This window comes from Triticum aestivum, chromosome 2A, assembly GCF_018294505.1.
Source record: "Triticum aestivum cultivar Chinese Spring chromosome 2A, IWGSC CS RefSeq v2.1, whole genome shotgun sequence".
Classification (NCBI taxonomy): Eukaryota; Viridiplantae; Streptophyta; class Magnoliopsida; order Poales; family Poaceae; genus Triticum; species Triticum aestivum.
The window spans coordinates 785,201,975-785,214,552 of NC_057797.1; positions in this window are offsets into that span (position 1 = coordinate 785,201,975).

The window sequence follows — 12,578 nt, forward strand, 5'->3', positions numbered from 1 at the left end:
GATTCACTCTGGGCCAGTGTTGACGATGGCCTCCACTTTAGGGATGTTTCAGTCCAAGGTCATAACTCACCATAACTCTCTTTCCAGGGGACACCTATTTATAGTGTATAGAGGGATGGAGAGTTGGAAACAAAACCAAACACAGAGTGTAGAACAGCGGCAGGTATAGAATGACCCATATAAGCGGCGCCGCTTACAAAAAGCAAAACACAGACGCGTCCAGAGTAGACCATGCAAGCGGTGCCAATCTCTGGAACATCTTTAAGAACTGAGTAAGCGGCAAGCTGGACTGGCGTGGGTGTCCCGGTCAATTTTAAATTACCCAAACAATTCGTTGTCGCTGAACCAACTGCCGGACCGCCCATACCTCCTTGTCGTGTTGCCATTGGCCCCAACCACGCATCCCCAGAGCACCGCTTCGGCGAGTGATTATTGGCCAGTCACGTACGCAGACGTCATGTTCCATCTCGACTGCATGCACTTTGTCGTCTTGTTGTTGGATCCAAGTGCAAATCCCCTGATCACCGCTTCGGGCAGTTGCAATTGGTCGCTCGTCCACCCAAGCGGCGTGTTCCCATTCGTCTGCATGCATGCAGTAGCTGATTTGAACGTACCTTTGTTGCCTTGCATCTGAACGTACGTACGCGGTGCTGACCACCGGTTTGCTCTCATTTCTTAACCATTATACGTGGTTCCTCTTGCATGCGAACACATACATATATTTTCTGTGACACAACCTGGCCTACTTCATGCTAGAACGGCGTAAAAAGGAAACGCATAATTGAAAACCAACACAACAGGTGAAGCACATACATCTTGAACGGCTAAAGCCACACGGTGAAGGAGCAAGCAAGTTCAAAAAATTTACAAAACAAACGTACGGCCACACATGAGTTTCTACCCCGCCACATCCCAAAGAAATGCGCGCGTCAAAAAATCAAACACCCATGAGTTGCTTTCATCCAAGTGGCTAACCGTGAGGAAGTAGACATCCCCGAAAATACGGGGAGAGAGAAGACCCTATGTCCTCTGCATCAGGATTCAGGCGACCACGTGCGGGAGGGAACCACGTGGATGAGGTCGTAGGTCGCCATCCTCCTCGAATCCGGGGCTCGCCGTTGGATCAGATGAGGCGATGAGCAGTGGACGGCATGGCATGGTGGAGCTCTTGAGAGGAGGGGACGACAGTGGCTGGAGAGATATGGTGGTAGGAAACGGTGAGGTCCAGGTCGGAAGCAGGAGTCTTGTCCGAGGGGCAGGGGAAAGAGGAGCACTAAGGTCGGGGAGGAGATCGCCTCCGCTGCAGGCTGTGGCGTTGCCCATGGCGCGTGGGGGAGAGAGGAGCTTTGCTCCGATCCAAAAATTGTGGGGGACGGGGAGAGATAGTTGGTGGCCTAGTGGGGATGTGGGGTGAGGAGAGAGAGCGACAGGTTCGTGGGTGAGTGGTTTTATCGGTTTGTTTTGTTTATTCTGGTTTGAAGTCTAAAAACCCGAACCCTAACCCGAAGACCAAATTAACAGAAAATAAAACCCGTACCGAAGACCAAAAACGGAAATAACCGAAAATTTGGTTATATCTGTTTGATTCGGGTTCGGTTACCCAAATGCCCACTGCTAGGTATGACGCTCGCCACAGGCAATACGTGAGCTCCTCTTCCTTGTGTGCAGTCGCCAGAAACGAAAGTTGATGCTCGTGCTCTCACTAGCTCGGTCGTGGCCCCGTAAGGCTTCCCACAATCGCTCGGAAGGTCTAGTACTTCTATTGCTCACCTGGCTCAGTAGCCAGTAAAAAGCCAACAACTACTAGTTAAATAAAAAGTGAATTTTATTTTTTGTTAGATTTAGAAAATTCTTATATTGAGCAAAACACAAAATAAAAACGTTCATGAAATTTTAAGATGTTCCTGAACTATAATATTGTTGGCAAGTTTGAAATCTATTCACAAATTTAAAAATTCATCCATGTGAAAGAAGTGTTCATGGATTCGAAAATATATTCATAGGTTTGAAAATATTCTTAAGTTTGAAAAGGGTTTCATGAATTTGGAAAAATGTACATGGATTTTGAAAAGGTACCGAACTCGAAAAAATTCTAAAAATGAAAAGAAAAAATAAATAAAGGAAAACCGAAAAAATCTGAATAGATATTTTTGAACGTTTTTTATACATTAAGAAATGTTTTCATAGTAAGTAAAATAACAATATTTGCCAAAACATATATATTAGAAAACAATTGAAAAAAAATAAAAGGAAGCCTACCTACCACGTATCCTATAGGCAAGTCGTCCGCCTATCTTTCTGATCTCATTCGTTTTCCGATCGCATAAAAAGTCATGAGATCAAAAAAGAAATGTGAGAATGTAGTTACAGATGTAAAAAAAGTAAATATCTCGTTCTCTTGGTCCATAGATGGGGCGTCCTATCCGATGGATGAATGAGGAGCCTCTGTCGAGTAGTGAAATGATAGGATTCTGCTTTTCGGTTAAACCGAAACACAAGTCGGCGATTCAAGCCAAGAGTGCGGGCACCTTAAGAGCGGTCAAAGCTAGAAGCTATATCATGACTGCTGGAACGAAAGACCCGATGGGTATTTTCGTACCACCTTCCAATCTTCTTAGTCAATTGTGTACTTTTCCACTAGGCGAGACATAAGTTATCGGAATCCGGGGCCTGTTTTTCCCTATTTCCCAAGGGGAATGTCAAATTGTGTGGTTTCACAGTCTTATGAGACAGAAAGTTTTGGAAAATGGAGCTGCCGTTTTCACTACTTTGGTCCCTAGCGATATTGTTGCTTAAACTAACATGGAAAGTGGGTTCAATCACTTTAAAGTGCCCTCTCAAGTGTCATCTCATAATGGTAATCTCCTTATGGTATAGTAATTTGGCTTAGAATAAGAAACCTATCTCTTCCCCCTAATGGCTTTTCACTACCCCTTGCGGGAATGCGTATCGTTGCTGCATCGCCACCGTATTCCTGACTTGCTTTTCCGAACTGCTTGTTTTCTCGGGGCTGCAGTCCAGTTGCTTAGTGGTTTGCTTCTCGGTCTACCCAATCAAGGTTAGACCTCGCTTTATCAACCATTGCTTTAAATAGTATCATGTTATTTCATCTTTCATTGATACCATCATTACAATCGAGGGCCTACAATCCATGGAAATCCCTATTCCGATCACTGGGAAAGAAGAGCAAGTAAGTAATGAATGAATGAATGAATTTAGATGGTATATAAACATCTCCCCATGAAGGGAAGGTGCTATAGTATCTAACTAAGAAAAAAAGTAGGTTGTGAAATGATAGGAAATATGCCATGCAGAAAATCCAGGAAATATTTCCTTGATTTTCGGATGACCCGGCTTATCTTTGCAGTTATCCTTATTTAGCAGAATCTAGTGAGTGTTCCATTAAAAGGAAAGAGAGCTATTCGTTGTAGGATTGATCCAGACAACCCAACCTAAGTCACCTATTGCGCCTAACGCGACTTTAGATGGAATAGGGCATTCAGCAGTTTGAAGAGGTAGCCTTTTCAAACTGTACAACAAGGGCATTCACCTTGTTGTACCTCACTCTCGATATAAAAGAAAGTGTAGCCCAGCTAGGCGTGCTTTGTGGGCTTGGCACAAAATCTGTCCCTGTAGCGAGGTGGGCGTGTCGCTCACGATAGGCGGCATATGAGAGCTCCTATTCAACGTGTCCAGGCACAAGAAATCAGAGATGGCGCGTGCAGCTTCCTATCGCTGCCGTAGCACGTGACGCGCAGCATTCGAAGTTACGTCCTTGTGCCGTCGTCCGGGCCAGCTCACCGCAGCATCGAAGCGAGGGCCGAGCAACACTGTTGTGCCCCCCAGACCCCACGGGCCACGGCCATGAACAACTGCGTCGTCCTCGCGTGGGTCAAGTCACCTCCGGCATTCACTGCCGCCAGAGACGCCCCATGCCGCCCATGTCGTTGTTCATGTCACAGTCGTAAATACGCGGACCGTGTAGACGAAAATACGATGGCCATGGGGAGAATACATGGGAATGTATGTTTTCCTTTAGCTGAAAAGAAAAAAAAACTGACGTGGGGAAGGAGATCTGGTCTGGCCGTTGGATGAAGAATAACCGGAGGGCAAAAATCACAAATCTGACATGTGGACGGAAGTATTTCACAAAGTGAACCGTGTTTGAAAAAAATTCACACCACTCATCATTTTATGTAGCGTCCTATAGTGAGGCGCTGCACCCAAATGTGCAGCGCCTTAATGACAAGCGTTGCACGCCTGGCCTGCTTGGCACCCTTGGTCCAGGCCCGCCCTCACACCTGGCCATGCAATGCCTTACTGACAGGTGTTGCACGCCTGTCCAGCGTGGCACCCATGGTCCCAGCCCGGCCACACACCTGGCCTTGCAGCGCCTTACATCTAGGCGTCGCACGTGTAATGTGCAGCACCTACCTGTTAGGAGGGGAGGAAGAGAAGCGTTGGATATGCGGGCGATGCGAATGCGAGAGCAACCACCTTCCCCGCCTCGCCCCCCCCCCCCTCCGCCTGGTTAAAATATGAGAGTGTGGTATTGCCTTTTCACACCTCGTGGAGCTATCTGCTAGGCGCTGCACTATCAGGTGTGGGGCGGGCCTATACCAGGGTTGCCACGCTGGCCAGACGTCCAGCGCCTGGTAGTAAGGCGCTACTCAGTAGGATGCAACGCTTGGCTGTCGGGCGCTGCACGAAAGGTCACCTGAGTGATTTTTTTCAAACACGATTCAATTTGTGAAATACTTTCCTCCACATGTCAATTTTGTGAGTTTTGCCTAAATGGAGGGGAGCACGGATGGGAGCACAATGACGGAGCAAATAAGTCTTGTCCAGACTGGACCAGCCCGACATGAGAGCGATGGCGTTGGCAAGATCAGCCAACACGTTGTTGGCCTAGCTATAGTCAGACCGGCCGAAGGCACACAATCTCCATTGATGGCTCTTCTCCGACTGTCAAGGACTCTCTGGGCAAGGCCATGAAACGTCAAGCCGCGCGCAATTTGGACTCTGCACCACGTATATCTTCCGCAAAATCTTTTCATTCCTTCTCGGATTCTCACATTCCTTTTACTTCAAAGAATGTTGGAGTATCTATTGGAAAGAGTGATCATGAAATAAAGTTGTTAGTTGGGGTGCTCAAACGTATGGAGATAGACCATTTAAAGGTTTCTTCAAAATGTCTGAATACCCTTCCTAACCCCGAGACGGGGGAGGAGGAGGAGGTGGTTGCCACATATGACGGTCCACTTCTTTCGCACTTGGTTGGTGAGGTTACCGAGGTTAGAATGGATGAAGTGTTTTATGACTACACTGTGTCTTCACGTAAATCAAAGTCACATTCCTCTAAATAGAAACAAAAACCGCCCAAGAACGCCAAGTCATCCACATCAACACGAGTTTCCACATGAGAGACATGTTTTGGAATAGAAGAGGTCTAACAGAATTGGCTAAACATAAACACGTAACAGAATTGGCTAAATATAAACACGTCGGTGATTGTGTACATGAACTTGGGCTAGATTTTGTGGCTATTTCCAAGGCTGGTAAACGAGACTTCCTTGTGACCGTCTTGGATCGCCTTGCGGGTGGTCACTTTTTCATATGGTTGATGACCATGTGATTCGACCATCACAAATGACCTTAATGCAAGGAAGGAACATACTCAATGGATTAGTCTTTTTTCATGAGACCGTTCATGAGATGCATCGAAATAACATGAGTGGGGTTGTCTACAAAATTGACTTCGAAAAGGCCTATGATAAAGTAAAGTGGTCATTCCTTCAAGAAACCCTTTGAATGAAAGGTTTCTCTGAGAAATGGCATGAATGGGTCCAAACTTTTATTTTGGGAGGTAGTGTGGCGATTAAAGTCAATGATGACCTAGCAATACGTCAGGGTGACCCACTTTCTCCAATGTTGTTTAACATTGTTGCTGACATGCTAGCAATATTGATTGAACATGCTAAGCAGGACAGATAAATTGCAGGAGTTGTGCCTCACCTTGTCAATGGGGGCTCTCCATTTTGCAATATGCCGATGATAAGATTCTCTCTATGGAACATGACCTAGATAAAGCTAGGAATCTGAAACTTTTGCTTTCAGCCTTCGAGCAAATGTCTGTTCTTAAAATAAACTTTCATAAATGTGAATTATTCTGCTTCGGAAAAGCCAAAGAGGCGGCTGCATAGTATGCATATTTGTTTGGTTGTGAAGAAGGCCAATTCCCGATTAATTATCTGGGAATTCCGATTCACTATCGGCGTCTCACTATTGCAGACTAGAAACATGTTGAAGAACGCTTAGAGAAACGACTGAGTAGTTGGAAAGGTAAGTTTCTCTCTGTTGGGGGATGATTTGTTTTGGTAAACTCAGTTCTCACGAACATGGCTCTCTACATGCTATCGTTTTTCCTAATCCCTAAAGGGGTCTTGCAGAGGATGGATTATTTCAGATCCAGAATCTTCTGGCAAGGAGATACCGAAAAACATATCGGCTCACCGAATGGTGCGAGGTTTGTCGACCGAAGGACCAGGGAGTTCTAGGCATTCATGACCTTAAGGTCAATAATGATGACTTACTAAATAAATGGCTTTTCAAGCTTCTTACTGAGGAGGGCGTCTGGCAAACTCTGCTAAGTATCTAGGTCAAATAGCGGTGTCCCAGGCATATTTAGAAGCCAGGGGACTCAATTTTTTGGGCAGGCATGATGTCAGCAAATAAGAACCTTTTCCGTTTTGGGTCTTCCGCGATAAAGGACGGCTCAGAGGTTTTTTTGGGAGGATAAGTGGTTAGAAAACACCACTCTCTGAAAACAATATCTGGCCTTGTACCGTATTGTCCCTGATAAGAACGATAAACTCGCGCAAGTGCTCGGCTCCAACCCCCCAAATGTATCTTTTCGTGGGACTTGGTTGCCCCCCACCTCATGTCATGGCAACAACTATTATCTAGACTGGAAATGGTCAACCTGACAGAAGGACGAAATGTGTTTCGCTGGAATATCACCACACCAGAATCTTTCACAGTTAACACTATGCACCGTGCTCTCATGTATTATGAGATTCTAGTCGATAATAATAACCAAATATGGAAATCCAAGATACCACTAAAAATAAAGATTGCCATGTGGTATCTTCGGAGAGGTGTCGTGCTAACTAAAGACAACCTCGCTCGGCGCAACTGGCAAGGTAAGAAGTAGTGTAGTTTTTGTGCCCACGATGGTGCAATCAAACACCTCTTCTTCCAATGCAACTTTGCGCGTTCTACTTGGCCAGTCATTCAAATTGCATCAAATTTGTACCCGCTCACAAGTGTTTGCCAATATATATGGTCACTGTCTGGACAGAATACCAAATAGCACGCTGGTAAAGGTGGGAGCGTCTGCCTTATTATGGTCGCTTTGGCTAAGTAGAAATGATTTTTGTTTTTTCAATGGCACACTCTCTTCTCCATTGCAGGTTATTTTTCACGCACTGGCTTCGTATGTGGTCGATGTTCAACCGTATGGATTTCCAGCTGTTGTTCAAGGTAGTGTGTACGCGGTTGGAGTAGGTGGTCACAGAGCTTTTCACTCAACATGGCCCATGGGTGGTCGACTGCTCCTTTGACATAGGCATAGTGTCGGTCTTATAGGGATTTACTAATGTCTATATGTCGTTATGTTATATTTTTAGTCGGACTCGTTACTCTTGGCTGTGTGCATCCCGAATATGCAGAGGTCGGGTGTCGCTCATGATGTGTTGTATCCGCTTGATGCTACATACTGAGTTAATAAAACTCCTTTATCAGAAAAATGCTTAATAATTAAGTAAAGGCTTGATAAACATTTTTTTTGTTATACCCTTGAGTCCATCATTTTTGTCATACACTTGTTCCGCGACACAATTTCTCGATCCAACCGACCCTCGTTCATGTCAACTAGAAATTTCGTTTTAGGGAAGCTTGAACATTGTGGTTGTTTATTTTTGAGTGAATTCCACATTTTATCCCCTAGATATGCATTTGTGATACTAATTACCCCGAGTAAAAAATCATCTAGAATACCCTTTTTAGAAGCTTTAGGCCCTCGTTTTCTGATGCGTGTCAATTAGGCAATATGTGAGGTGAGGTGACGCCGGGGGTCCACAGATATCTGTACGAGGAAAACGAATGGAGTAGATGAGTAAGAGAAGTCTGGACATGATGGTTAATGATGCCCTCCGATCTTTACATATTTTTTTACGAACCATTGACGCAACATGCCGACCATATCTAACATAAATAAGCAAAATGCAAAATTGGGGTAAAATCGTGTTAACAGTCTTGAAAATCTGATATCTTGATGGAAGTTCCACTAAATGGGGTAAATCTGCTGGGTGTAAATGGTACAACGACTTAACCCGTTATAATCCCCTGAACTCACCATAAGGATAATGTTAGAACTTGGCTCTTTTACTATTTGATAATCAATTTAGGGTATGAAGGCCAGTCAACATTTGGACCGTTGATGTCCAATCCGACGACGCATGCAGACCTGATCATCCCATCTCCAATCCCCAATCCTATGCTTCCAATGCCGCTAGCCCACATCCAATCCCGCCTGCGCCTTCGCCACCGCCTCGTCCTGCCCGGCGACACCCCGAAAAAAGCCATAAAGGTGCTGACGGGTGGTGTACAACTCGTGGCGAAGAGCTCGGTTAGCTCGATCCAGCCCATCAGCATGCAAAACCAAGTTCTGATGGTAGAAGGGCTCTCGGGTGACAGTGGAGTAGGCAGCAGTGTAGTAACCCTCCGCACCAACATCGGATGCGATAGCAATGTGCCTGAAAGGGAATGTGTCCAACTCCCGATACTCTCCACGAAGACGTGTCAGAGAAGCATAAGCAGCATCGTGAACTGCCATATCGATGGTCACTCCAACACCATGAGCGGTGTGCAACACAGTAGTGGAGTCATACTCCCGAGAGTAGAGGTGGACGATGGCACGGTACTGCTCCTGGTTAAAGTCCTGGTACTCCTCGTAGACGGTGTACTCAGGGTGCCAGCGATAACCCAGATAGGTCATCATCTCAGCTAGCACAGCAGGTGATCCCGAGGCACCAATGGCCGTCGTGTGGCGCACGACCTGCCTCGTGGGTTCCATCTGAAAGCAAAGATGTTTCAAAGGAGTCAAATGACAGTGTGGGAATTGTTCAAAATACTATTCTAACAAATAACTATGGCTTATCCAACTTTGGGGTGAATGTGGTCACGGGAACCTAGTGTTAGAGTTAGTAAATTCGTTTAACCCGAGTAGAAGAGAGTTCAGAGTCCTAGAGTAAAGGTCGAGGAGTAAAAGATCCTAGTACTACACAATGGCGACGTGGGCCCGTAAGACACACAGCAATGTTACTAAAAAGTTTTTGCAATGTCTAGACTTGACTTCAGCCAAGGAGTGTGGAAGGGGGATTCCTACAGGCAGTCGGCTCTGATACCAACTTGTGATGCCCCCGATTCAATCATACACTAATCATGCACGCAAACGTGTACGATCAAGATCATGGACTCACGGAAGATATCACAACACAACTCTAAAACATAAATAAGTCATACAAGTATCATAATACAAGCCAGGGGCCTCGAGGGCTCGAGTACAAGTGCTCGATCATAGACGAGTCAGAGGAAGCAACAACATCTGAGTACAGACATAAGTTAAACAAGTTTGCCATAAGATGACTAGCACAAATTGGGATACAATCGAAAGATGCGCAGGACTCCTGCCTGGGAACCTCCTAAACTACTCCTGGTCGTCGTCAACAGGCTGCACGTAGTAGTAGGCACCTCCAGTGTAGTAGGAGTCGTCATAGACGGTGGCGTCTGGCTCCTGGACTTCGGCATCTGGTTGCGACAACCAGAAAGAAAGGAAAGGGGGAAAAAGGGGGAGAAAGCAACCGTGAGTACTCATCCAAAGTACTCGCAAACAAGGAGCTACACTACATATGCATGGGTATATGTGTAAAGGGGCATATCGGTGGACCGAACTGCAGAATGCCAGAATAAGAGGGGGGTAGCTAATCCTGTCGAAGACTACGCTTCAGGCCACCTCCATCTTGCAGCATGTAGAAGAGAGTAGATTGAAGTTCTCCAAGTAGCATCGCATAGCATAATCCTACCCGGCGATCCCCTCCTCGTCGCCCTGTTAGAGAGCGATCACCGGGTTGTATCTCGCACTTGGAAGGGTGTGTTTTATTAAGTATCCGGTTCTAGTTGTCATAAGGTCAAGGTACAACTCCAAGTCGTCCTGTTACCAAAGATCACGTCTATTCGAATAGATAAACTTCCCTGCAGGGGTGCACCACATAACCCAACATGCTCGATCCCATTTGGCCGGACACACTTTCCTGGGTCATGCCCGGCCTCGGAAGATCAACACGTCGCAGCCTCACCTAGGCCAACAGAGAGGTCAGCACGCCGGTCTAAACCTAAGCGCACAGGGGTCTAGGCCCATCGCCCTTAGCACACCTGCATGTTGCGAACGCGGCCGGAAGCAGATCTAGCATAGCAGGCGTTCCAGTCCAATCTGGCGCGCGCCGCTCAGTCGCTGACGTCACGAAGGCTTCAGCTGATACCACGACGTCGAGTGCCCATAACTGTTGCCGCGTAGCTGGTTAGTGCGTATAGGCCAAATGGCCAGACTCAGATCAAATACCAAGATCTCGTTAAGCGTGTTAATGGTATAACCGCGGATACCGACCAGGGCCAGGCCCACCTCTCACCTAAGTGGTCTCAACCCGCCCTGTCGCTCCGCCGCAAAGATCCACTCGCGGGTACTCCTACGAGCCGACCCGACTTTAGTCACCACATGTATCATGTATATACTCATGATCACCTCCCGAGTGATCATGGCCCGATAGTATAGCAAGGCAGACGGACAAGAATGTAGGGCCACAGATGGAATACTAGCATCCTATACTAAGCATGTAGGAATGCAGGTAAAGGTAACAAAAGTAGTAGCAAGGACAGGCTATGCATCAGGATAGGATTAACGAAAAGCAGTAACATGCTACACTACTCTAATGCAAGCAGTATAGAGAGTAGAATAAGCGATATCTGGTGATCAGGGGGGGTGGCTTGCCTGGAAGCTCAGCCGAGAAGGAGGGGTCGTCAACACCGTAGTCGTACTGGGTAGCAGCGACGTCGGTCTCGGAGTCTAGCGAGAGAAGAGGTGGAAGAAACAATAAATATAATGCAAACAAATGCATGACGATGCATGAAAAGACAAAGCGTGATGCTAGAGGGAGCCCAATCGCGGTAATAGGTGATACCGGCGAAGGGGGAAAACATCCGAGAAAGTATTCCCGGTGTTTTGCGTTTTCGGGCAGAGATACCGGAGGGGGAAAGTTGTGAGTTCGATAGGTTAGGGATGTGTGGCGGATGAACGGGTTGCGTATCCGGATTTGTCTCGTCGTTCTGAGCAACTTTCATGTAGAAAGTATTTTCATCTGAGCTACGGTTTATTTTATATGATTTTCTAAAGTTTTAAATCATTTTTAGAATTTAATTAATTAATTTAATTCAACGTTATCCAGAATAGTGCATGCTAACGTTAGCATGACGTCAGTAGTCAACAAGGGTGTTGACTGGTCAAACTCACGTGTGGGTCCAGTGGGACCCACCTGTCATACTTTGTTTAGTTTTATTAGGATTTAACAGGATTAATTAACTTAATTAATGTACTAATTAATTAATTATTTTTTATTAATTCATTTTTTATTTTCCCTTTTCTTTTTCTTTTACGATCTGTGGTGGAGCCCCCTTGTCATAGGGCCAGGGGCCTTAGCGGGTGAGCGGGCTGGCGGGCGACAAGCGCCTGGACGTGGGCAAACCAGCCTGGCGTCGGGGAAGCCCGCCCAGGAGGGCGCAGCCGCGCTGGCGAGCGCCGGCGGCTGCGGCGCAAGGGGAGGTGGCGAACCGGCGGCCGCGGCAGCGGGCAGAGCGCGACGCACACATGGCAGCAACAGCAGGGCTGCACCGCGGAGTGAGAGCATCGGCAGGGGAAGGCCAAGGCGCGGCCACGGTGGGGCTCGCCGGCCGGCCGTTTCTGGCGTAGGGATCCGACGCGGTTGCGGGCGAGCAGGCGGCAGAAGCAGGAGAAAGGGGAGCGAGGCGCGCGGTCTCGGACGGGGTCGGCGCGGTCCGACGCGCGGACACGGCCGTGGGCGTCGCGGAGGAGCGCGACCAGTAGGGGGCCTGAAACAGGCACGGATGCGGCCGGAGCGCAGAGAGGAGGAGGTCGGGTCAGGCGCCGTGGCCGCGGCTAACAGCGCGCGAGGGTGTAGCGGGGGAAAGGGAGGGAGCGAGGAGGGGCGCGCAGAGACGAGCGCGGCGACGGGGCTCACATTGCCGGTAGGGATTCGGGCAGCGGGGGTCGAAGAGGTCGTCGGGGACGACGTGCGTAGGGGGAAGCAGGCCCGCGGGGTAGACGACGAGGCGGAGGGTGGCGACGCAGCTCCGGGCGGTGGGGATCGGCGGCGGCGTCGGCGCGGTTTGTTTCCCCTCCCGATCCAATCGGGAAAGAAGGGGGAGGGAGATATTTTGGGGGAGGA